This window comes from Lepisosteus oculatus, chromosome 5 (assembly GCF_040954835.1).
Source record: "Lepisosteus oculatus isolate fLepOcu1 chromosome 5, fLepOcu1.hap2, whole genome shotgun sequence".
In the NCBI taxonomy this organism is placed as follows: domain Eukaryota; kingdom Metazoa; phylum Chordata; class Actinopteri; order Semionotiformes; family Lepisosteidae; genus Lepisosteus; species Lepisosteus oculatus.
In genome coordinates, this window is record NC_090700.1 from 45,172,215 (window position 1) to 45,199,427 (window position 27,213).

General features: G+C 35.5%; 1 protein-coding gene across 2 annotated transcripts in view; it reads left to right on the plus strand.

Annotated features, from left to right (window-relative positions):
* Positions 1-23,463: 23,463 nt before the first annotated feature.
* The window catches only part of LOC102687210 (protein unc-13 homolog C), a 141,985-nt gene continuing 138,235 nt past the window's right edge, over positions 23,464-27,213 (plus strand). For both annotated transcript variants that reach the window (XM_069190521.1, XM_069190522.1), the window contains exon 1: positions 23,464-24,124. The gene's annotated coding sequence lies outside the window, so the exon portion shown is untranslated. The remainder of the gene's footprint in view (positions 24,125-27,213) is intronic.

Consider the following 27,213-nt stretch of genomic DNA (forward strand, 5'->3'; position numbering starts at 1 on the left):
AATGAATAGTTCTTCCAATAGACAATAAATATTCTATTAAAGCTTTATTACTTCAGAGCAAAGCAAGAATGATAACTTGTAACATAATTGTATAATGTTTTCAGTTTTGCTCGAATTGGGTGATACAAAAAATGCAATTCGTTTATAATTTAGATAGTCACATGAGGGAAACCAGAATGCTATATAATCCACCCTGCATGTTGTAAATGAATTATACAGTAAGATAAATCACTCCTTCAAAGCTAATTAAACCATAAACAGTAAAATTTGGCATGGAATATAAATTATACTCTGTAAAAATAACTTCTCTATGAAGAAGAGGTCTGTTCTACCTTTCATCACACCTTAGAGAATTTGACTATATTATTTTGTTTTAGTTCAAAACTTTGAAAGTATTTTTAAAGTAATGTAGATTAACACTGTTTCTCATAATTGCTATTTTTTCCTCTAGAAACTCTCTGGACAAGATCTGCAGTGTTACTGACCTGTTTTGTAACCAGTGTCATTTCATATCTTCTCCTTTTTGTAGATCTACTTTAATTAAGAATTTGTTTTAATTCAATAATACTTTAATTTACATTTAGTAAAAATGATGTGCTTAAGGACATCAAACCACCTTAAGATATTTGAAATACTTTTATATTTAATGTTCTGCTCACTGGATTGAAACAAACTTTTATATATACTGTACAGTATACTGTAAGTTTATGAAAAATATTTATGAAATATATACAGTATATGACAAATAAGCAGTTAATTTGCTGTGTTTTGGTAAATGTGGTAAATTTTGAATAAAAAATAGTCCGTTATATTCTGAATAATAACTGCTTGAAAGTTTGTTGGTTGCAAGTTTTAAAAAAAAAGAAAATTAGCACTTTCCATGTTTTTTTTGTTCATGAGTGCAGCTATAGTTAGGTCCACTTCTGTTAAGGTCATGAAATTGTTTCCCATTGTTATCATTCTGTGGTGTGGGTGTGTGTGGGAGGCTCACATTAATGGAAATTAGAAATATGACATTGAGGCTTCAGTCACTGTAGATTTCTTTTTTTTTTGTTACGCAGTATATGTACTGTAAATTAGGAAGACATGTTATGTAAGTTTGTGAAATGCAGGAAACAAAATAGACTAGATTATGATATATAATGTATATAATAATGAATAGATTGAAATAATGAACAAATTAAATAATGAAATCTGATAACAGGTAAATTACTGTATCAAATATATATAAAATAATATAGTCAACCGTATGCTCTACTCTTGTTCAAATAAAAACATATTTTATTATATATCTGTTTATACTTTATGAATTATCTTGTAGTAAGTTCAATTCATACATACATATTTTTTCTCATTGTGTAAATTAATAATACGTCTTTGAATTTACATATTCAAACTTTACGGCATTTACATAACAGTACTTTCCAGGATGCTTACTCTAACCCTGAAACACTTATGGATTTATTTTAGGTTACTGGATGAGTAGCAAAGGTGTGTTCATTTGGTGAAACAGAAGGTGTTGCTATGGAAATCCATTCCACAATGCACTGTACTTGACTAATTAGAGTCACCAGTCTGCCCTCTAAACTGAGCAATTATGGTACTGAACTGAATTTTCAGAACTATATAAAGTACCCCTTGTTTTGAGGTGCATACTGCATATTGATCATGAACTGAATAACAAAATTAAGCAAAGTGCAGTACATTTTAGCTCGCAAAGCAAATGTACAGTAGGAGCTTTTGCATCTTCAGTCTTGCTATGAATCGAGTCACCAACACATAAGCTTAGTCGTTGACTTGATATGGACTACATCTGCAATCGAAAAACATAGACGGTTCATCGGAATTATCTAAATGACAAAGAACACAGCAGACAGACCTGCTTTCACTATGTTTGAGACACGGACTATCGGACGAAATGCCTTCACTGACAAGGTGGCCGACCATATGCTTTGTAAGGTAGAAGGTTTTTTCTGAGAAGGGATGAAATTATTTTAAACTAATACAGAGAAGTAAAGGAGGAATTTTAAAGTCACAGTTGGAGTCAATCGGAGCTTCAGGGATTTTTAATATGTCAGTGTATATGGATGTTAGTGTCTGTGCAGAATCAAACTCTTGTTTGTTTGAAAGACCTCATTGATGCACTTTGTGACTCATAATTATTTTAAATGTTTTTCTCACTTTTATATCTGATCTCCATTCATAAAAGCTGATACATTCATTTTAACTGTCTTTTTTGGGTTTTTAGTTAGTGATTTAGGTTTGGTTTTTGGTTTTCTGTAATGTCATATTACAGTACCAAGAGATAGCATTCTATAGAATGACTGTGGGATATTGCTGTTAATGGATGTGTTTTTTTATACAGGTGTTTGGTTTCAGAACTTCATTGTTTGAGATTATGGATTTTCTGAAATGGCTTTGAGATGCAGTATACAGTATGCTTTTACTGTACCTTAGGTGTGGGTCGTTTACGCTGTATGCCAGAAAACACTTTGGTTTTCAACTATTTGACATGGATAACATCTCTAAGTGAAAGTGTATTTCTTACACATACTGTATGGAATATGGGATAACTACAGTAAATATTGGAACTCTGGATCTGAATCAGTCTAATTAAAAAATCTATTAAAGCATAGTCTATAGTCTTTTAAGTCTACTTATTTATCAGTCATCCTAGTTATAAGTTTGTTGAATACACATTCATCCTTGTGATTGTCAGTTAAGATGATTGTGTGTATTAAGGAATTTAAGACACAGTACATTCATATATTGTACATCTATATCTTTATAGAATTTTAAGCAATTACAAAGCTTACTTCTGCCATGTAAGGTTCAGAAGTAATGTTACACTATATATTTTCCTGGTGTGTGCTAAATGAGCTAGCAGTGTTGTTTGCAACCCCTGTTCTAAGAAGCCAGTGTTTTGTTTTCTGTATTTGTTTGTACAGAATGTACGTTGTATTTTACATTTCTTTGTACATGTATGTTATGCTGTATTTACTGTGTCTGTGAAACTGTGCATTGTTTTGTCTGTTGCATTTATGTTTGTATTTATTCCCCAGGGTGTCATGGCTGTTCACTTCTCATTGCGATCTGGTAAAACTTGTTTTAATAAATCGATAAATGTATTAATTATTTCTTAGCCTTACCCAATGTACTCCATTCCCTGAAACTCTTAACACAGATGTGTTTGGGTACCAGTCCTGTCCCTCTCCCAGTGGTCATCCCTTCCATCATCTTGGCTAATTTTTCATTCAAAGCTGAGACCCCTCTAAACAGACTAGCTTTAACAGGAGTAGCAATACATACAGTAACTAAGAGATTATTTTGTCATCATCTTTTTCACCACTGATTCTGAACAAAAATGCATTGTGCTTAAGGATTAAGCAATTATATATAAAAAAGTCAGCCCTGATCCATAATGGTTTTGACATGACACAGTTTGAATGTAACCTGCAAGTAGCAATTTATGGTAGTTTGCGTCATGATTTCAGCTGAATACTGAGGAGCAGAAGGTTTGTAGAGAGGTCAGGGTGAAGCCTTAAGGATACTTTAAGGACTGTTAAATTCAAAACAGCCGCTGTTCTTGATGTTCATGCCTTTATATAGCTAATTGGCAGACTTTTGTTCTTAGCATAGTGAAGTTGGAGCCAAAAATGGAAATGTAGAAATACGCACGAGGTTGGAATTACTTTTTTTTCCACCGAACTGTATCTGTATTTACTGTATGGTAACTGTCACTGAAAGATGGATTTGTGCACTAAATTAATTTGTCATTTTTCTGTTTGTGTCAGCTGTTCACTTTTGCTGAGGCCTTGCGGAGTAAGGTCTGTGAATTGCAGTTGGACTTTGCTTTTGGTGACTTGGACAGTAACGACTTGACTGCATCCCTGGTATGTGTGTATATGTTAAGCAATTAAATAGCTTAAAGTTATGTAATTCTGGCTTATGTGGGTTTTATGTAGATTTATCTCTGATGCTAAAAACAACTGTTTTTAACAATATCTAATTGGTTTCAGTAGAACGGTAACTCAGTTTTACTTCACTTGCATCTTTCTTACAGTTTTAAATTACTGAACTGCAGGCAATTTTTTAAAATTACACCTGGGTACTGCACTGCACCAACATAATTTAGATACAGCTGTTTTTCCTGGAATTCGAAAAGGAGCTTTGAACAGCAGCAGAAAATATTTATGAAATTACTTGACATGATTTTCTAATTATGCTTGGCTAATATGTATTTCAGTGCTGTTTTCTGTTGTGAAAAATAGTGTATAACAAAATGCTCTGGTCATCATTGCAAGCTGGTATTTGTTTTCTCGGTTTTAAGGAATGCCAGATAACTTGCTAGATAGACAACTCAAATGTTGAAGTTGTTTGATGAAGAGATAATGTAGATTAAATGGTGCTTTACTTGTATATTTTTACCTTACAACTAAAAAGAAAAATTGGGAGGTAGTGTTTCAACAGTTCAGTCTCATGGGTATAGTATTACAAATAAAGTGCTACAGTGTTAATTTATCGAGGCATCAATCAAAATGAAGAAGGAACATTGACATGTTCATTCATATCTGATAATCTTTTGCAAATGGTTGAACAGTGCTTAGGAGGCAGCCACCCCTGAGTGATACAGACTGTTTCTGCTGAAATCATGAAGCTGTGTGCTGTAATCCTTGATGACCACTCTATGACACAGTGCCATTGTTAAACCAAAATGCCTCTTTCATGCAGACCTGCACTTTCACTTCTGTAGACTGTCTTGTGTGTTGCATGAACAAGATAAAATTCTTGATGTCATCTCAAAGCTTGTGACACAAAAAGTTTTTCTGTGCCTATTCTTGGTTGTACTCAGAGTGAACAATACTGTTACGAGGCCCTGTTGTCCTGTCCTACACAGCATCAGATGCATCTTTGATTGACAAATAGACATGGGCCACAGGACTTTTTACAATGTTTTCATTGAATCGCTGATAATTGCCGTGCAGCAGACCTGCTCAAAGTTATTTTTTCCAGAAAATTAGATATCAGTTTATTGTATAAAAGTGACTATATTTTCTAAAAATAAGATTGAATTACCTTCTAAAGAGTAAATCCCTTCATGCTAAATTCTTCACAGTGTAATGTCTAATTAAGAAAGTTTACTTCTTAAGGGATACAATAGAGCCTCTAAATTCAAACATGAAATGCTCCTATTTATTTTTTTAATCTTTACCAAAGACTTAATAGTGTCTAGTGACCTACAGACGTTTTTATTTTCTCTCTGTTAAAATACAGTTTATTTTGTGAAATTCTACTTAAAGACTAGTCAGTAATAATTTACTTTTCTACACTCGGTTTAAGGTACAGTAAACAGTAGTAAGTTTTCAAAGTCTGTACTGTTTATTTTGGACTATGCACTTCAAAATAAAGTGAATAATAACCAATACATTTACTTGTAATTCAGAGACCTACTTCATTTGACTCAAATTCAGTTGCCAATATTTATGTGGTTATCAAATCTTATATTTTGTATATTAAATTTAGTTATTATGCAATAAATAAAAAGAAGCTTAGAATATTTATGTTTGTAATTATTTTCTTTAATACAGTGTGCACTTGTCGTTTACATTATTCTTTCTTTTGGACTTTCTTACTTTTGACTACTATTGTATAAAAGTAATAAAAAATACTGCCTTGGGCAATTTTAAATTATTCAGTGCCCATAAAATCTTTGGTGAAAAGCTGTTCATCTTCTAAAAGAATTATATTTGTGAAAACGGACTCAGATTTTCAAAGTTCCCCAAGAGCTAATTCAATTAATTATTACCAAATTAAAAAGAAAACAAAATGCAACGGATATGGTTTGGCATTGTAAAGCAAATATTGACTGGGAAATGTTTCATCTGGATTATTACTGATGACTCAGTTGGTAAAAAAAAACTCCAAAATGTTCTAGGCAAAATGTTTTACTGTACAAAGCTTCCTGTCTAATTTAGTTATTTGGCAAGTACATTGCTTTAGAAGCACACCAATTCAGCATCCACACCTGACCAGAGAAAAGTCAATATGTGTAGTTCTATCAAGTTTTTATTAACTGATTTACCTTACAGCTGCATAGTACTTGAACATTTTTTAAATGGGGATTTTCAATGTTTCTGACCTGCTTATGCTGCAATTTTCATATGCTGATCAACGCGTGTTCTCGTTACTCATGCCATTATATAGAACAGTGGTTCTCAAACTTTTTCGATGACGGAACCCTTTTCTGTCGAAGCTAATGTCGCAGATCCCCAGCAACCTTTTTTCTTACTTTTCAGGATTAGCTGTGGCGGTGTTCTGCAAAAAGCATTCTAGGACTGTTATTCAGAGGCAATTTAGCCAATTATTAAGGAAGAAACTATCAATTGCTTTTGTTTTAATTTTAAACATTGTATGAGCCCATTGAGTTTATTTCAGTCATTTATTAATCACATGAGGCAAGCAGCCACATCACCCTGCAACTCATCACCCCGGCAGCCCACTGAAGCTAAGCAGGGCTGAACCTGGTCAGTACCTGGTTTGGAGACCTCCTGGGAAAACCTGTGGTTGCTGCTGGAAGTGGTGTTAGTGGGACCAGTGGGGGTGCCCACCCTGCGGTCTGTGTGGGTCCTAATGCCCCAGTATAGTGGCGGGGACACCATACTGTAGTGGGCGCTGTCTTGACGAGACGTTAAATCGATGTCCTGACTCTCAGTGGTCATTAAAGGTCTCCAGGCATTTCTCGAGAAGAGTAGGGAGTTATCCCAGTGTCTGGGCCAAATTTTCCCCTTCAGCCCTTACTGTGGCCTCCAAATTGTCCCCATGTATAGATTAGCTTGCACTTTTCCTGCGAAGGACTGGTTTCACGGAAGCCGGAGGCTAGCCATGGAGAGAGACCGGCGAGGCGAAAAGACCCTATGCGAAGCGGCAGGAACAGAGCAAACACGTGGCTTAAGGGCTCAAGGTATCGGGCAGAGTCGGGGACAAGACATAAGCCCTCAGGCAGCGGACGTGGGACGACGTGGTGAGGAGAGCCTCTCAACAACCGATCCCAATGCCAAGCGAAGAGGACAGGACAGACCGGAAAGTAATAGCAAACTTCCACCAGACGCACCGGAAGCACAAGAACAGGCACATGGAAGCAAGGAACAGGCAGAAAGGTGGAGCGCCCTCTAGAGGTAGGAAGAGGGTCGTGACAACTGGAGCCCTGTCCAGGGTGTACCCTGCCTTGCGCTCGTTGCTTGCCAGGTAGGCTCCAGCTTCACCGTGACCCTCACCAGGTTAGCAGAAGTGAAAATGGATGGATTAATCACATGATAACTTGTCTACGATTAGCACCCCTACAGTTCAATAAAGCTTAATCACTGAAATACTCATTGAGAATAAAAGAATCAAAGTTCTAACCACCAGTTCTTCGACCAAGTTAGAAGAAAACCAGAAGGAATTTTTTACAATGTTAGCAAAGGAAAAAAACAGATTGATAGAATCAGACGACACTTTCTGTGGTCTGTATAGCGGTGTCCTTTCACTTTATTAGATGATCCACCAGATCCATCACAATGTGATGCATCATAAAAGGTCTCTTCAGTCACCAGTAATGGGACCAGAGGATAGCTAAAAAAAGTTTTATGGTAGTTGGAACAGGACTGAGAATGCTTCTGGTTGCTTAATATTTTCCAGGCCAAAAAATGGTTGTAGTGATCTTTTCTGATCCCTAACCTATGGCAACGCTTATCTATTTTAGTTGATTATTGGCAAATGTTGTTCTACTTTTCAAGCAGAAAGTATGGCTAGGAAAATAATAATTCCATGGCTTGGCTTAGAGAAACTTGTGGCTCATTAAACTCTTGGTGCAGAGAGCACAACCCCATCAAGAGTAGCTGAATAACAGAGCACAGGGGCAGTGGCAATTGGGGATTAAATAGCTGGTTTGATTGATAATTAATTGGGGATAGGTGGCTTAGAGAGCCTGCTGAAATGGGTCTGGGTGGCGCTAGGCGATGTTGAGTTCCTCATGTAAATGCAATCAGTTTCTGTAGAGACTGAGGGCTGGGAGCTCTGACCTGCCTGGGCATAACAAAAGTTAGATGAAAATATAGAGCTTTGTCTTTGTGTAAGAATACAATATCTGCTTTCTTCTTGTGCTCAGCTTTTAAAATAATAGACTCATTTGTGAAGTTGTGCTAAATTCCGGTCTGGATTGCCTGTCTGTGAGTATTCATTCCAACTCTGCTCTCCATGAACTAGACCAACTAGTCATTGACTTAACAGGACCGATTCAACAACTTCTCCCACCCATGTGTGGCTGCTTTAAGACTCTGAAAACCCACAGACAATGGCCTTCTAGGTTCAGGATTAGATATTACACTGCATTAGTGTCTTCTTTGTCAGTTGAACATTTCTGTTGAGCTCATCAGCTCATAATAATGTTTTTCCCATTGTGTGGTCAATCTTCTTAAGTGCTTCTATTTTTTAGCAGAGCATGTTTTTGTCTGTGCTCTATCTGGGCTTTCAGTGAATTAAAATGATGCCGTAATTTGTTACTTATTGGCATAAGAATAATTAGTCAGTATTTACAGCCTAGTATTCATGTGCAGGCTAGTTTTTGTTATGTGGTCAGCAAGTGTGTCTGCTGAAGGGAAGAAACTTATTTTCTTTAAAAAAATATTAATAGCATTAAAATAAGTAGGGAATATATAAATTTAAACAAAGTTGAAATAAAAAAAAACAGCCAGCCAATTAAAGGAAGTCATCTTAGTACTACAGATCTGCAGGACACCTGGTAATACTATTAAAGTAATTGCACACAATTCTGTAGTAATTATGATATGATTGTTTAATGGTTTAAGGACTAGTTCTTATATTTGTGTCCCACCCTGATGTGAGTTATTCAAATTATGTTAAAGAAAAACCAAGACACATCTGTGTCTTTCATACATAAGTGATGATGATTACATATTTTAGTCATAGAACATTAATTTAGGTCCTCTTGCATGCATCACTGATTTTAATTAAAATACAAAAGAAGTTATTTTGTCTTCGATGAAGATTAATCACAATTAATATACCAATCACAATTCATATTCTTGTTCTTTTGTTCTTAAAATAACTAGTCAATCAAGAGATTTAATATTAATTTTAATACTTCAGAAAAAAGTATATGTGAATATATGTGAATGGCTTTTTATTTTAAAATATGTAGCATTTTAGGAGTAGCAAAATTTTGTATCTGATCTTAAGCAATTATATTCTACCAAAAGAAATTATCTATTGACAATTGTGGCTAGTATTATTCCAATATCTTAATACTATTGTAAATCTTGCTGTTATGGCACAGGTACTGTAGCTCCAGACTCACAGTGGCCTTCACTCAATCTCGCTGACACTGGACATGAAAAAGCTTAAGAAAAATATTCATCTTTTCTTTTTAGTTTCCTGGGAATGTGGGATATTTGTGTAAATCTGCAAAACCTGACTTCGCCTAGCTGAGACTGTAACTGGGACTGCAGGCCTGAAACCTTTATTAGGGCTTTGTAACGTATTTATTCTCTGTAGAAACCCTTTTTTGTTGGCTGTCTCAAACTATTGCCACAACAGCAAATACAAACAGAGCTCCAGCAGATGCATATTAATCTCAGTGCACCAGGACCGAATGACCGGAGTCCTGGGTCGCCTCTCATAAAGGCCCCACACCATATGCCCAGATTGGCAGCGAAGAACTTGAGTTTGGCAAGCTGCAAAGCTTAATGTTGTGTTTATCCCCAACAAATTCACTTGTCGGTTGTGATTAATCTTAATAATTATTATGATTAAGTAAATGGATTCATAAACACTTTTAAAGGTCACAGCTTTGAATGTTTTATTTTTCTTTGGGGTGTTTTGCAATAATTCATCAGAAAACCCTCTTGAAACAGATACTACAAAATTCAGTAGTGTCACCATCTGTTGTATTTCTCCAACAAGCTTTATAGAACTGTTCATTTTCAGTGCTTAACACAATTCCTAAGCATCCTCTTTATGCCTGTTTTTTACCTGTTTGTATCACTAATGTGCAGAGCTTGAACACACAGATAAAAGCAGTGATACTGTATTGTTCAGATCCGGGGTGAGTTCAGGAAAACCCCCCAAAAGGTCTGTATTTAAAGACGTGGCATTGCTTAAGTTAAGTGCTTCTTTTACATAGTGCAAAACTTCGTGTGTGACTAGATATTTGAGTTCACTTTGGTACTATTTGATTGACAGCGAAAAGATGAACATTACCTTGTGAGCTGAGCATCTGCAGATAATTCAGAGGTCACAAGATTCTGACTTAATGAAATTCTGAAAGGAGTTTTGAGGGAAAAGGATGGAGAGGAACAGTTAGGGGCAATGTCTGATTCCAGTGAAGGCAGGAATGGGTAACCTGAGCACAGAATAACTTATTCTGAAGTGGAATCTGATGTCAAATAAAGCAGGCAAAATAATTAGTTTACATAATATATTTAAAGACAATCTCACCTTTAACTTTCTGGTTCCTTTTAGAAATTCATATTTGTTTTTATTGACTTCTTTTGGTGTGGAAATATTTTTTGAACCAGTACAAACATTTTGCTAAGATACCCTTTATATTTTCAGATATATATATATATTACATTTTTCAATTTAATTAATTTTCAGGTACATATTTTTGTTCTTTGTCAAGATCTCAAACTGTCACTGTAAAGGTAATTTGATAAATATGGTAAAATAACAGATTGGTGTTTGTTTTTTGATTGTCGCCTTTTAAAATGTAAATATTTGTTGGACTGTATATGTAATGTACCTGTGTGTGTATACTTTATATACTTGACTTGTGCAAATGCATAGCTTGCTTTGAGCTATAGTAAATAAATAAATTTACAGACATTTAAGAGGAAGTAAACAGATAATGCTTTAGAAAACTATTTCTGTTCTGCTTTTTCAGCAGTTTACTATCTGATGTTGCACCCTGTAGTACCGATGATGAGTTAATGGTGGCAGGTTCTTACCTAAACGTTACGTAAATAATACCCATTGCAATGGGGGAAATTAAGAAGCTACCATGGACAGAGATATACAATCACAGAGCAGTAGAATTGACAGTCATATTTCCTAAACCATTGCTCTGTATTGTACAAAGGCTAAATAACACGCCTAGCCAATGATTTGAGTGCAGTAAGAATGGTGACGTCCTGGCAGGCCTGTCATTTTTTATATTTATCACTTCCAGCAGCAGTGTTTACTGCCGGTGAGAATTCTGGATGAGAACCAAGACAGCCAGCAAGATTGATAATGCTGGTGTCATGTTTCAGACCAAGCCCATCTGTTTTCCAGACAGAGTCTGATTTTTATTTTTGCTCATTAATTAAACTCTCCGTTGTTTTTTTTCCCTCGACTCATAAATAAAGAAATGGAGCTTTAAGCTAAAAATTCTCAGGACATTTGGCATGTCTGAAATTAGACCAAGCATTTAGTGTCAGTATTGTAGGTTTTTCTTACAACATAACTAAGGTTAACTAATTACACGTTACAATGAAGCTCAGATAATTCATTGTCAGATGCTGAAGCAATAAGTTACTTAATGCCTTTGAGCTACACAGTTACTCATTCCCCCATCTTAAGGAAGGAGAACCAAAGTGATCTAATGATCTAAATATTGAACAATAAAGTTATTTTAGTTATTAGTTAAACTATTTTAAACAATCAAGCCTTTAAGAAATCACTTGTCTTCAAGTTGCCCATAATGTTTTAGAATTTTTTTATTTCATAAATGGGAATCCTGCATGTAGAAAAACTATAAAGTCCAGTTATAAAAATTGATTTTTTGTGATCTTTTTATTTTTGGAAAATTGAGTTGGTATTACAACACGAATGTAATAAGGACCGTTATTATTTTGAAATGATAGGCCACCTGCTGTCAGTATAATTGTGTAAACAGCTGCTGTGCCTGTATATGTGAACAATTCTCACAGAGGCAGATGTGGCACTCAGAGCAGACTTTGAGGTATGATGTTATGACCAGTTATTGAAAAATAAGCCCACAAGAATATAAAAAAAAACATGGTTATTGAGTACCATTTTGCTGTTTCTTTTTACTGAGTGAAGGCCTGGAATTGTCAACCAATAAATTATAGTTAAGGTTAAATTTGTGTTACAGAAGGAGTTAGATCAGTGCCTTTGTTAAAATAATCATAAAATTATAAAATAATTTTCAGATAAAGTGTTTGATGTTAGAGATTGTTGAGCAATGCTGAGGCACAGGTGTCTGTTTTTCTTAATCCTATAATTACAGTAGGAAAAGTTGCATGTACTGTATGATATATCTGTAATCCTTGTTTTCTTGTCTGCTCATTGTTTATAAATTATGATACAATAATACTTAATGGTTTGCAGCTATGTTTTACACAAACAGAAAACTTACAAAACATACAAACATTACAAGTATACATTAGAGTGAAAATAAATATTACATAATCGTCATTATGCCATAGTATATCCCACAGTATATTAATTTCACAACACTGCTTCAGTAATCCACACACCTGCACCAGATTCCAGGTAAATTTAGTAAACTTACTCTACCCACACCTACACTAAGCCCATACAATTATACACTGCCCTTTCACTTTTGCACAAAATCCACTGATTGCACTTGCCCATAAACCAATGCTCCTTTATTGTGAAATCCTTTATTGATGGAGTCATTTTATTGAGTATGAGCTAAAATAAGTCCTCATTTTGTTAAGTCTACTGATTCTGTCTAGCCATTGCTTGAATAATCTCAGTAACATTGCTGGACAGGTTGTTACAGACCCATACAACCCTGTTCTCAATGAGCTCCCTTTTAGATTCCACTTCTAACCCTGCGTCCTTTTCACTGTTGCACAGTATAATATGTGTTTTTCCTCTCTTATTGCTAGCTAAGATGCGCTGGCTAGGTTTGATGCAATATGATTCATAATTTAGGGCCCTTGAAGAGACACCACAAGCAAATAACTTGAGAGATGCCCTTCGAGTGATGTTGAATACTGCTTAAAAGAACACAGGTCTTATAATTCATAGCAGGGCAGCTGTCAATGTGGAAAACCCAAGGGAGGAATAAAACATTCCAGGCATTTTGTTCTCCTTCTGCAACACTGCATGTTTTTTTTTTATCTGGCCTGCTTTTGTCTCCATCACCTAAACTCCAATCAGAAAACGTTTCTGCTCATCAGGCATCATGAACGAAATGAGAAATTTCAAAACCATTCAGGCTGCAGTCTGTTTTAGACTGTAATCATTAGTGATAGCCAGTCAAATCCTGAGAATGTGTCCAGCTCTGTGTTTAGTCTTACTGTTAGCTGCAATGATTGTCTGTTGTGTAGTTTAATGTTCATGACAAATGAAAACCTTCAAAGAAGTATTAACTATTTGTAACCAGGCACTTCTAAGTACTTCCCCATACATAAAACAATATATTTAACAGATATATATTTAACAGATAAAATATTCATTTTAAAAGCTCAAAAATACACACAAATGCAAAAATATATTTTTCTCCAACCTACAACCCCTATTCATCACCATCAGTGGCACTGCCCCACCCCTTCTGGAACTGAAGGTGCAGCTCCTAAATAAGGAAATAAGGACCTGGCCTTTGCTACAGCTGTTCCCTCAGCCCCTATTATCCCACGCTGACACTTTATCCAATACAGGGTGGTGGGGGAGCCACAGCCTGTCCAGCAAGCTACAAGAGCGAGGTAGGATACACCCTGGACAGGACGCCAGTCAGTCTCAGAGGAGACACACAGACATGCACACACTCAAACCAGCACCACTAAAGCCAATTAACCTACCGACTGTGGGAGGAAACCAGAGCACCTGGAGGAAACCCAGGCAAGCTCAGGAAGAACATACAGGAACTCTATGCAGATAGCACCCCAGGTCTGTAATTGAACCCAGGGCATTAGTGCAGTGAGGCTGCAATGCTAACCACTATGCCACCACGTGTGAACCATAATCATTCTGTATAAATTATATCAGTGTGAGCCAGGAGCCAATGATGCCACAAGAGGGAGTGTGGAAAGTCCTACTGTAGGGCCAACACCTTTTTAACTGTGGTGAAACAAGGCAACCAGATGCACCTCTGGCACCTTGAGAGGTCAAGACCAGACTCGTCAGTCAGTAAAAGGAGCCAGCAAAAGGAGGGAGCCTTTGAGGCACTCCACTATGTTTGTGTGGATTTGGAGTTAAAATGGATGCCAAAATAAAATGGTGACTCAGAAAACATCCCTGTATGTGCATTTGCTTCAGTGGTAGACGCTGTGGTGCCATTACACTTATCATGAACACTTAGAACACTCCGATAGTGGATGGACACCTACAGTATAGAGCACCTGGACTGGGTTAGGTTCACCAAGAGCTTAAGGTACACTGTGATAAAAACTTAAATGAATCAAATGATGATTGTGATTTTTGAAAGACTGCTTTAAAATATCTTAAACAAAGTTGCAAGAAATTTGCTCAGTTGTAACATTCAACTCAATTGCAAATAGTAATAGCTTCAAAGGATTCGTATTAAAACTTTCTAAGAAAAACATAGCACTTTGTTTTGCTTCTTAGGTCCAGCAAATTCTGTATTAGAGTGCAGCCCACCCTCCAGGGGGCACCACAGGCACATTGCACAGACAATTCACAAATAAAAGAAGGGCCAGTCATACTGTGATTGCAAGTCCTAGAAGGAGCAAAGACTGTTTTCATTAGATTATTCTGCTAAAATGTGAATCTCTCTACCAGTCTAAAATGAAGAGAAAGGGAGATTACTGTACTGGTTGTAAGAGTTTCTGACTAGGGAATACAGAAGGATATTTCAGTTTATTGTTTGCGAAGGTAATATTTCAGTTTCTCAAATGTGCTTTTCTTCCATGTGTATTAGAAACAGAGTAAAAAGTACCCTTCTCTTGTAAGTACTGTATACAGAATGGGTCACAAACAAAATTTAATGCAGTGAGAATTTTGTATACCGATATAAAGATTATAAATTACAATCTGTAATTATGTCCTTTGTTTTTAAAGCATGTTTATTTATACCAAGGTTCCTAAAGTGTAGGCAGGTATTTATTTTATTTTGAAGACACTGAAAATGTTTAATCCAGAAAATGTATTTTTGCAAAGACATGCACTATCTTATAATTAGTCTGCTGTTTTCATTCCAATATTGTTTAACTTCAGATGATGACAAATCAAACATTTTTATTGTGTGAAACATTTTAGCAATACAGAACTACAGTATTTAACTTTTAGCCTATTACAGTTATTGCACTTAATTTTGAGATACTGAATTTAAACACAATTATAATAAAAAGTAGGGGCTGTTAACATGACAGTTTACATAGTTTTTAAGTGGTGAGGAAATACTGTATGTGTGGGTCCTCTTTTTATTCAAATAATAAACCTACATAAAAAAGTAACAAAATTACACTACTGAAAAAAGTCTCTTGTGTGCCAATTTAACATTGCAATCATTAGAGCTTACAATAGCAGACCTTAACAATTAAATATTGTATGCATTTATTGTAATAAATGTAAATTCATTGTGGGCTTTTTGTTAGTTAATGTTATATCAATACTAAAAGTGTAGCTGAAAGGTTTAAAAAAAACCATGAAACAGTAAAGAAAAAATGTAATCTTCAGACGACATGAACTGACAAGCCATGCTTGTCTGAGCAACAGAGTGCACTTCTGTGATGGGTAATACAGCTGAATGACTCAGTTAATAGATATAAACATTTACTGCTAATTAAACTATAAAGGAATACAAAAAGGGGCAGACAACCCATTCATTTTCTAAACTTTCAGCCTGAAATCCTGTCTTTCACAGTTAGTTTTTACACATTTGTTATGATGATAAGGATGGTTTCTCAGTAAAAGAACATTACTATGAAATGTGTGAAACATGAACTTATGGGTTCTAAGAACACGAAAACATATTACAATTCTGTTCTGTCAAGCCCCTGGGCCTTAGTATTCCAGGGTATTTAACATGTTTTCAGCCTCTTTAACACCTGCACTTTGAACTGGGACATCACTCACGGTGTCAAGATAGTCAGCAAAGAGTTTTCACTGTGCACTTTAAACAAGCAGGGCTGACCACGACCCAGAGAGGTCCAAAGACCAATTACGTGTTCTAGCGCCTTGAAAAATGTGTATTCCTGCTGTACATGATCACATGTTTGAAGAGAGTGTGTAACTGAATAAGACATTTTTCAGTTTTAATAGTTTTGTCTTTTGATGTTGTGCAGTATCAATGCAATAGCATGTGTCTCCTAGCAACACTGCAAATCTTACAGAATGATCTGTATATATGATTATCCTACCACGTTTTGTGGAACTGTCATGACTCTAAATCACAATGTAGAAATCCTTTACTTGAAGACTTGTTTAAGTGTCCAGTTTAACTGTTCCATCTGACAGTGATGGAAATGTCTTTTATTGTTTGTAGAGCAATTTGCAGCTCAGAATGAATTGTGTTCCTTACAATAGTATTTATGTAGGATTTTCTAAATGTACTAAATCTTAAGAAAAAAAAAATCATTATTTTGAAAATGAGACTGAAGTTAGTCTCACTGTTATCTTTAAAACCTTATCTTTAAAACTTGTTCAAACTGTTTTTTTTAAATTAGACCTTTGCAATGTGTGTTATAGTAGTAGCAGACATCACCTACTGTATGTTAATGATGAAGATGGAAAGCCTTCTAAATAGACCAGGCTAAATAGTGACGTTTTCAGATCTCCAATCTGGTTTTAATTGAGTTCAGGCTTAGGCCTCATGGTAGTTATCTAAAGTTACCATGGGAATTTAGGCTTTAAAATGTTTATATTCACTAAGGGAAAAAACAGAACAGCTGCATAGTCTTGTTTTTTGCTCTCTTATACTCTTTTTAAAGTTACAGTATATTAGAGTGTAATTTCAGAATATTTTGGTCTTTAGGTACATAATGTTTGGTCTATAGCACTGGTGAGATAGTAATTGGTTAATTACTATTTGATCACTATCTTTAAAAAAATGTAATCAGTAATCAGTAATTTGTGCTGTTATAGTTATATTTTATCCATGATCAGCAAATATGAAGGAGTTGTTTTTTGGAATACTGTTTAATTACTTAGAAGTTACTGTAAAGATGTCATGAATGAAAATGAGAAGGCAATATAACAACAAAACAGCAAATAATCTAAGATACGTAGCCAACAAAATGTCCACAGAAATTACGAGCCAATTGAGCAAAGAATTACTTTTTTCATTCGAGTCGCATCAGTCCAAAGGATTTAGGAACTTTAAAACTACATTAACTTCACAAACAGAGCTTAGTTTTTGAAGCTGCTGTATTCTAGCGAGGACATACTAAGGCTAAGGAAATAAAACTCTCAATGCAGTTTGACTCAGGTCTGCAACAATGCAGCTAAAAATACTCCTTGTTAATTAATTCTCCAAATCATAACTCTTTTGACTCAATGCAGATTTTAAATTATATACAGCATCTAGATGATAATAATAGGTATAAATAATAATAATAATAATAATAATAATAATAATAGGGAATATAAATAATAAGGAATAAGACACACACCTGAGATTTGTTTTTGTAGTATCCAGGACTGGTAGTTTTAAACTTGTTCATGTTATATACAGTATGTTATTTTTTTTTATCCACAAATTACTGAAAGTTAACTTTGACCTTTCTTTTTCCTATAAATAACTTCCAATTACATTGCATCAAAGGTGAGAATGCATTTAGATAAACATGCATACATTATACACATTTCATATTTTGAAAATTATGTATGCATGTAGAATATGGGTGTTACAGAGTAACTCAAGGCAGGATATTACCTAACTGGATCTATTTAACTTGTAATCCTTTCAGTAAAGCTTGTTTTTTACCCAAAGGACTGTGGCAGTATGAAAACAAAATGCTTTATGAAACAAACTACTCGGCCATGTTATTGGAACCGATATCCTGGTTTCTCCAAAATGAAATCCATGTATAAATTAACTTCTAACTACCAAACAGGCTGACTGTGCTAAAGGGTATTTGTGATTCTTCTTATGTTCTTATGTTTAGTAACAGTGCTGGGCTGTAATACTGTAGGCCATTTAGCTTGTTTTTATTCCTTTTCACACCAGCTCTTTGAATTACTGTAGGTCATGACACACAGCATCAAGCAAGTTAGACAGGCCAGACAGCCTCCTCTTTTTGGTAACTATTTCTATGTTGTGATATAAGTATTAAAGAAGATCTTTAATCATTCTGCCAGCAGATGCTGGGGATTTTAACATTTGTTGAAGTAACCTTCCAATCCCTCAACAGTGGAGAAAGGTTTGCTTTTTTCAGCCTTCAGAATGACTGAGCAGTTTGATGTTTCCTGACAGAAAATAACAGAACTCCTCAAGAGTTCCAAATGAAAGCATAGGGAATACAGTGACTTATAAATAGGATAGAAGGGGTTAGAAGTTATTTTTGTTTTATGTTTTTTTAAAGGCAGACAGATTAGTCCCAGAATGATAAGAGACCATTTCTGTGATTTTCACAGAGTAGCAGGAAATCACTTTTTTAATTGAACCTGGGGTGCCAGAGTAAGGTCAAAATGTTCAGATTTAGCTGTTCCATATGCATTAAAGAACACAGTGCATGATTTTCAAAGTCCTAAAGTAGTACTTGTTTTCTTTGTGGTTTGCTTTCTTATTTGAACATTATTCTAAACAGATCAAAAGGAAGCTCACTAGATTTTATCTGCAATGCAGCAATCAACCACATTCCATAGCTTGATACAGGAGGAACTAACAGTAAATGCAGATACTAGCATATACTGTAGGATTTTCTGCTCAATAAATAGCTCTCGCCGTTACTCCAGCTAATCCCTTTCAGGGTAAAATATTTTAGGAAACTCTGATAAATGGAAACGTAAAACAAGGTATAAATGAAATCTACATGATCCTGAAAATACATTTCTGACAAATAAGAAAGCTGTTTAGAATGGTACATTTCAAAACAGAAATTTCCATTGGTTGCAAATATTGCTATTTTGTAATTACATTTGAAAATGAATAGTCTTAGCTTTTGAGCTATCCATTGTGCAGATATTTTTTTTTAATTCTCCCTCAATAGAGTTTGATATTGAAATATAGCAGACTGAAATGTGTGCTATTCCAACAAACTCTAATAACAGTTCTTTGGCACATAGACTACTTTATCATGTTCTTTTATAATAAACAATATTGGATGTTAAAACATGGGTATTTTTTCAAGAATTATATAATCCTAAAAAGAAGTTTATTTATTATAGCTTTTTAAAATATTAGAAGCATTTTGTGGTACATTGGTTCACATGGATTATAAAATCTTTCATGTGGATTGTCATTTTTTTCTTTGTTTTGCACAAGATGCATTTGATCAGAAACAAATAAGCAATCTTGCTGGAAATACCAACAATAGATGTTTTCCAGTGATTTTCGGTTCCCTCTCAGTTCCAGACTTAGTTTATGGTCCTTGGTACTTTCAGTTCCATGTACAGTAGATTTCATGCTATTTGGTTTGTTTTCAACATTTGCTATTGATATTTGTTTTTTTGTTTTGTTTCCAGAATATTTTCATTGTCAACCTGATTTTTCATTATCTTGGAGGGGTTGCAGGTGTACAGTATATGAATTATTGAGGTTCTAGGATATGTATTGACATACATTTGTCTTGATTCTGCTGTTTCACACTTTTTGTATTAAGTACCCATGTCTTTTGGTGAAGTGGAGTCAATGTTTCAGAGTTATCAAATTCCGCTTAGGAAATAGTTAATTTGTTATGGAACAGGTATAGGTTTATTCCATGCTGAAAGGTAAAGAAAAGAAATACAATGTTTCAGCTGTGGAGCCTTGTTCATTTGTCATTGTGTCACAGAAATTCACATACTAGATGCATCATACAGTACCGTATGTACTTAACCCTACCAAAACAGTATAGAACAGGTATTCGAAAGAAATGAATCAACTTCTTCTTCATAGTAGCAGAAAAGACCCAGCACATAGCATGTTCCATAATTCCAAAGGACAGTACAGTAGCAGCAGACTAGATCTGTTGCTCGGTGCTATTGAGAAAGATGACTAATATAAGTGATTTTGCAGGAGGTCTGACTGTTGATATTTATGTTTCTGAAGTAACACTGAATTAAGCACTATGTAGTAAACTCTTGATAGCTGTGAATTTAACATTTGCAAAATACTTGCATGGAAGAAAAACAGAGTGACCTGAAAGTTGCTAAGCATACTGTAACTTTCAAAGTAGCCACACAACAGACTAGGATAGTAGACAAATCTAGCTAGTGAGTGAGCCTTTCCTTGCTACCTGTCCAAGTACCCAATACCTCCTTCTCACATGAAAGTTGTGTGACATACAGTAAGTCAGAAGCTGAAAATGTTGACTGAAAAGAATAGGCATCATTTGGATAACAATCAAAGGTTTTTCATAATGCTGATATGTGACCTTTATGAATGTGTCTGTAATATTCTCAAATGTCAAGGAAGTTGGTCTTTTACAGTATCAGTTGTAACATATTTTAAATGTTATCTTCCAGAAGCATTTACTTCAAATGCTAATTCATTTTGTAGACCCTTGCACTTTTTAATTTTTGGGGAAAGTATTCCCCAGTGAATGTAGCCTTATATTATATTACTTTTCCACTTGCTTGTTCAACTTCGACTTAGCCTTTTGTTATCGGTGTATTTTGCAGTTTTTCTACACAACGAAAATGTAAAGTATATACTTTTGACAGTTGTGAATAAGATTTTATGCCCTTATGTTTATTTTATGTACTTTATAATTCTGCTGATGACCTAGTATTATATATATTTAGTATTAGTATTATACAATTTGTGTTTTTTTCCTCGACCTCTTTTGCTGTCAGCAGTACAGCAGAGCGGTGTCAGTGTGGCTAAGGATCTGCGCCTGTGGCTGGAAGGTTGCCGGTTCTAAACCGCAGAGTTTTTCACAGCAGTTTGAAACATGACATTGGACTGTCATCTGTTGATACGAGTAGCCTTCTTTAGCTGCAACTTTGATTTCTATGGTCCTGCCATGTGAGGTTTCACTCCCAGGAGCCACAGTGATTACCTTGTGTTTCAAACTCTACATTACCATCATTGTTTATTCATAGGTAGGCCTTGAGGTGATGTAACACTTGTGTGACAACCAATGTCTTATACTGACACTGTTGCACATCAGTGTAAGACAATATTAAATAATATTTCATTTTTCCACAAACACTATTAAAATATAATGCATAATTTGCATTTATATACCCATTGATGGCTTGCTTTACATAAATATTTCAAATCCTTCACATTGTTTTTTATGTGTTTTATAGCTGATGGAGCACAACCAACAGTTAACAAAATGTGTCAACTTACATGGTTACCAAGTTGTTTAAGATGCAGTAGAAAGTATTGGCACTATAAAAATCAGATAAACCAAATACAGTAGATTACCGTCTTAATTGAATTATTAGTACTAGTGATATGAATTTTAAAAGATAAAACGCAAAGCTTCTATACATCATTCTGTGAGGTAATGACATTAAGGTCTGAACATTTGTGAGCAAAACAGTTGAATTTGGATCAGGGGAGAAGCAGCAAAAAGGAAATCATTTTAACGTGAAAGCCTTCCACATGAATCAGATACATAATTGCTTTTCACATTATAGTAAGAAATTAGAGTCCATGTCAGTATGGATCCTTGCCAAAAGCTGGAGTGGTAAAGGTGGCACTTTATGGGTTTATGATAATCAGTTATCTGCAAAATAAATGTCACAGGTTTGTGTCAAAGTAAAGTTTTTTTTTTTTGGGGGGGATTAAAATTAAGAACACAGTACAAATTTATTTGTAATTCTGAGAGTGGTTAATTTCCATCAGTTCTATTTCAAATTAATACTTTTACTTTCAGCGTGTTTGCAATGACATTGAAGATGTTGAAAATGCCCTGTCTGTGGGATATCTACTTACTTATTATTTATGTGTATAATGTTTCTGCCATAAAAATGCATTTCATTATTTTGTAACTTAAAAAAATAATCTTGACAAGATTTTTTACAAGTTGGAGAGGGTCCTTCATCCTAAATATATTGTGTGCGATCGTTACAGACTTAGGGTGTTATCTAGATTGAGTGAGAACATTAAACCTCACTGGGAGGAGGTTCTTTAGAACAGCAAAAAAAAAATTGCTGGCAGGTGTTATTTTCTAAAAAAAACTGGAAAAGCAGTTTTACAGATGAAAATTACATTTTGCCCCAGTAGAGGGTGTGCAGTGGCCATGCAAAAGAGGAGGACTTGCTGATTGAACTGCTGGGGAAAATGCAATTTCTTTGTAGCCAAGATAATCAGTGTTTCTCTGTCTTAGGGTACTATGACACTTTCATTTACTCAGTGTTAGAGGCCAACTGGTAAGTGTGATGAGTGCTGGTCAGTGATTCTGCAATATTTAATTTATAGGCTTTGCACATGAGCAGGCAGACATACAGTACAATACTTTAAAGGCCCTTTCTGAATCCAAAGAGAAAAGTGCTACCCGAGTTTTTTAAAATTTGAATTAAGAAAAATCACTACGCTTTCATTTTGCTTTTATTGTTTGACTTGTCAAACAGTGGACAGTCTTGGATTTGAATTGGATTGCTAGCTACATATTTTAGATTTTCTCCTTAGAGCCCATGCCAGTGTATTTACCAGTATTCCAGAAGACTTTTTACTGCAATTGCAATAGTGACCATTCATGAGGAATTAAACACGGGAGATTAATCCGATAGATTTACCTAGATGAATTTTAAATGTTTATCATATGATTTACAATACATGAACTTCAGACATCCTTATGATATTTTTCAGATTCTGTCTATTTGGAAGTGTGGAATATATATTGGGGTTGCACATTTTGACTCAGGGATGGTCCCTGTTTTGTTTTTGTATTCAACATATATTTAAGACATCAGCAGTAATGCGATTTGGGAGGATACAGTATGTGTGCAAAAGTCTACAGTATATTTGGATCCTGATTTATTATTTAAACCATCTTTTTTAATAGAAAAGCAGATTGATTCTTTTGATTTTCACTTTTTTGAATGTACTGTGTATACTGTAGTTGCCAATTCTATAAAGCTGCCTTCAAACTGGTAATATAAAAACATTTTTTTTTACTGATCCATTTTGTCACTGTACCCTAACCTATAAAATGAGTATAGATCAATGATTATTGATTTACTTTACTGAATTCTTTATTGGAACATTCAGGGTATGCACAAAAAGACCCATGTGTAGGGAAATTGTGATACAGTTGTCACTGTAGGTCACGTTCAGCTGATAAATTAAAGGTAAAGTGAGACATGACCCTGGCAACCAGATTTCCTCAGGCGGCTGGAGGCTGAGTCTCACAGTGTTATCAGTGTTGCAGCCACTGATGTGCCTTCTTGGTTTCTGAGAGCATCACATGTGTTCTATCTCTGAGCAAAAGCTTTCGTTAAGCGCATTTCACTCAGTCTGGGAAGCAGGGGAGCTGCCTTCCACACAGAAGAGTGAACAGACCCAGCTTATGCAGTGGAGAATGACTTCAGAAGCAGGCGAAAGGAAGACAGATCCGCAAAATAACCACCTCCCCCTTAAAGCACCGGAATGCTCACTTTTTTCCAGATGCTAGCTGCTGTAGCATCTCAGTAGTTTGCAGCTGGAGACCCTGAGTATCAGTTACATTGCCTGGGCTTTCACTAAGCATAAAGGGAGAGCAAGGAAGACAGGACGGCAAAGTGCTTCACTTCACGGTGAAAGCTGCGAACTGTGGCAGAGATTTATACCTTATGCATGTTCCAAAGTTGTTCAAATGTGCTGAATGCAGCCTAGGGGACGTGGTGGAATTTGGAGGAAAACAAAGATACCACTGCAGACTAACAGAATGCCTGATTGCACATGAGTTAAATCATTAGGAAGCAGCTTCTCTGTGTTGTGCGATTTTCTGGCTGAATGGAGAAGGGTTTTTTTTTCTGCATTAAAGGGAAACCCTGAATTGATATTTATTTCGATGGTGGGTAAATGTAGTTTGGTTTTATAAGGAAATCTCATAACCAGGTATGTACTTAATGAACTGTTCATGTTGTGGATGTATTTGTGTGTATTGTTTGGCTTCTTGTTGCTTCTTTATATTGAACGGTGCACAACACTTATATTTTATCTATTACAATTAAGATATACTGTAACACTTTAGATGAGTGTAAAATCATATCGTTGCAAGGATGTTTGTATTTTCTGATACAGTATGTAATAGGTAAATGGACAAACCTAACTAATTCTTGGTTTAAATGGGCATATGTAAAAATATTTTCATTCTGACTTATTTACACACATACAGTATGCTATTTCATTTAAAATGCAAATTTGTCTCACATCTCACATTAATTTCCATATGCATAGATATGTGTTCAAAATGAACTGCCTGCAGCTTTGCTTTGAAGGGATAGCTTGCTTGTAATATTGCTAGATGTGCTCTACAACTACTGCATGGAAAAAACAAAGCTGTCTTATTTTGTGAGTTCCCAGGTTAGATAGACCTCTCAGTGTTTCGAGAGCGATAAGAATATATACAGTTTGCTGATGCATGATTCAAGTGAATTAGTATCCGTTTAATGTACAATATACATGTTAAACCCGTCATTGGACCACTCTGATGTTCTGGGGTACTTTATTGTAAAATAACTGTGAATCCTGAGGAAGTACAGTATCTCTTATTGCAGGGAAATAAGATTTATTTCAAACCTCTTTAAAAATGTAAGAACCTTGCTGTGACAATATTTATGTGTCATCTATGTCAAGCATGCAGCGGTAGTAAAAGCACTTATGATAATTGAAAGAGTGGGTGGGTGGGGTTCTGTGTGTTGCTGCTTGTCGTTTGCCTTTATCAGTAGCTGTAGTTGTCTTGTAGTCTCCAGTCACTGTGATTTCACAGGTCATGGGTCCTGTGTCTGCTCTCCATTGATAGTGTTTGACAGAATATCTACCTTATCAGAACTGAAAAGTGATATGGCCTCATAAAAAAAAATAAAAAAATACTTTTCACACATAACAGCAGGCCAGGGGGGAAAAAAATAAAATCTCTCTCAATCGGCCAGCTTTGTTTATGCATGCTGTTTTCCAGATTCATTCTACCTTATATGAGGTATCCTGGCTGAGCTTCGAAATCCCATTTCATGTCAGGCATCACAAATTTTGCTTAGACCAAGAAGCAGCCTAATAATCTGTATTGGAAGGATAGTCACATAGCATGCAAAATGACCTAATATAATGGTAGAGAGCTTTAACAGCTGAGGTAATCGGGACTTGAACACAGTCATTTTTGTGCAAGGAAGTTTGTGTGGAAATGAAAAGGTACTCTACAGCTACCTGATAGCACCTGCAAGCGTTGATAAGTTAAAGCTCAGCTGATGCAGCGCACACACTCGATTCTAATCATTCACTTCTCAGTGTGCACAATCCTCACCTCTCAGTTTCTTTTATGGACCACTCTGCATCGTTTTCCTCCCAACAGTATCATATTTCTGTGTATCCTGAATGGTCATTTAAAAATATGACTGTGGTCATTTTCAGTTTAACTTCATTTACTTACCCAGGAGAGGGATATGTGAGTTTATGACAAGAAGCATTAATTTTGTCAACTAATAACTATTCCTATCTATACTGAAAAACAATTTTTCTTCTAGGAGTTTTCATATACTGGATGTAAAATCCTTTTGTTTGTGGATGAAATGCACTATATAAATGCAATTATTAATAATATTATTATTCACAGAAACTACTTGTAACAATGTAGATCTACAATGAGAATGTATTATTACCATCTTTCAATGATGGCAACGTGTTGGAGCAGATGTGGAAAGGTTACTGTATCTTGGGAACATTGTGCAGAAACTGGTTCAAATGTACAATCACTGAACATTTTGTCATCAAAGGGTAAACAAAACGGTCTTAGGTTCTGGTGAGTGATCACTAAACACTCGCCTTTCATCGTTCGCAAAAGGTACAAAATCTTGTATCTTCCATAAAAGGCTGTTATCTTCCATAACAGTTTACATCAGATGCACCAATGCACTCTACAGTAGATACAATATCATTTGCAAGGCTGAGTGGGCTTTAATGTAATAATTAATTGGATTCATTTAATACTTCTCATCCCAACATATCTCAGAGAGCTTTTCAAATACAGTAGGAGGGGATCCACTTGATCCTGTCACGCCCTCTGCAGCCAGGGGGCGCTCCTTCTCTGTCCTGTCCCTAGTTTCCGGTTTGCTCTCCTTCCTGTCCCTCTCTTCCTTGGGCTATATATTTCCGGGTCTTGCACTCTGTCCTCGCTCAGCATTGATGTTCGGATGTCCTGAGACCTGCCTAGCACCAGGGCGCCCCACGTCCGCTCCCTGAGGGCATAGGTTATCTGCCCTTGAGAAGGCTCCACGGCCGAAACGTTGTGTTCTCTTTCTTCTTTTTTTCAGCATGGAATAAACCTATTACTTGTTCCTTTGCAGCCTACGCATGCTGATGCAGCTAACCCACCTGAACTACAACCCATACCCTGCTATGTTTAAGGACCAAGTGCTCAAGACCTCTGTCTTAACCACACAATGCTGATATGTCTGGGATAGTGGAAAAATACACTCATTGGAAAAAAGAATTTCAAAGTGTTATTAATATTTCAATTTCATTTGTAGGATACAGCATATTACATTAAAATCATAAGGAACAAATATAAACAGCAAAGTTCAATCAACTTTTTTTACAAATAGATTTTATTGCTATACTATTTGTGATAATATTTTAATCTTACCATTTCATGACCGTAGCTTTCTTATTCTGTGTATTTGTCATTTGTAGGAAAAGGCATATTTATATATGGACAGGTCAAAAGTGACAGATATATTAGAGCTGACAGCTCTGGTCTTGATGTTCTCATCCAGGCCATTTTGTCTTTCCATCCCATTTGTCAGCTTTCAGCTAGACCATGTTTGCTGGTTTTCAAAGAAGTAATTGCATTCCAAGAAGCTTTAGAAATGAAATGTCACAGAAATCTCACAGTGAAACATCCATCTATAGCCCATTTGACAAACTGTCAATATATTGACTAATCATTGAAATTTATAAGTAGAGCACTAATGTAGTCAATAACGTTATAT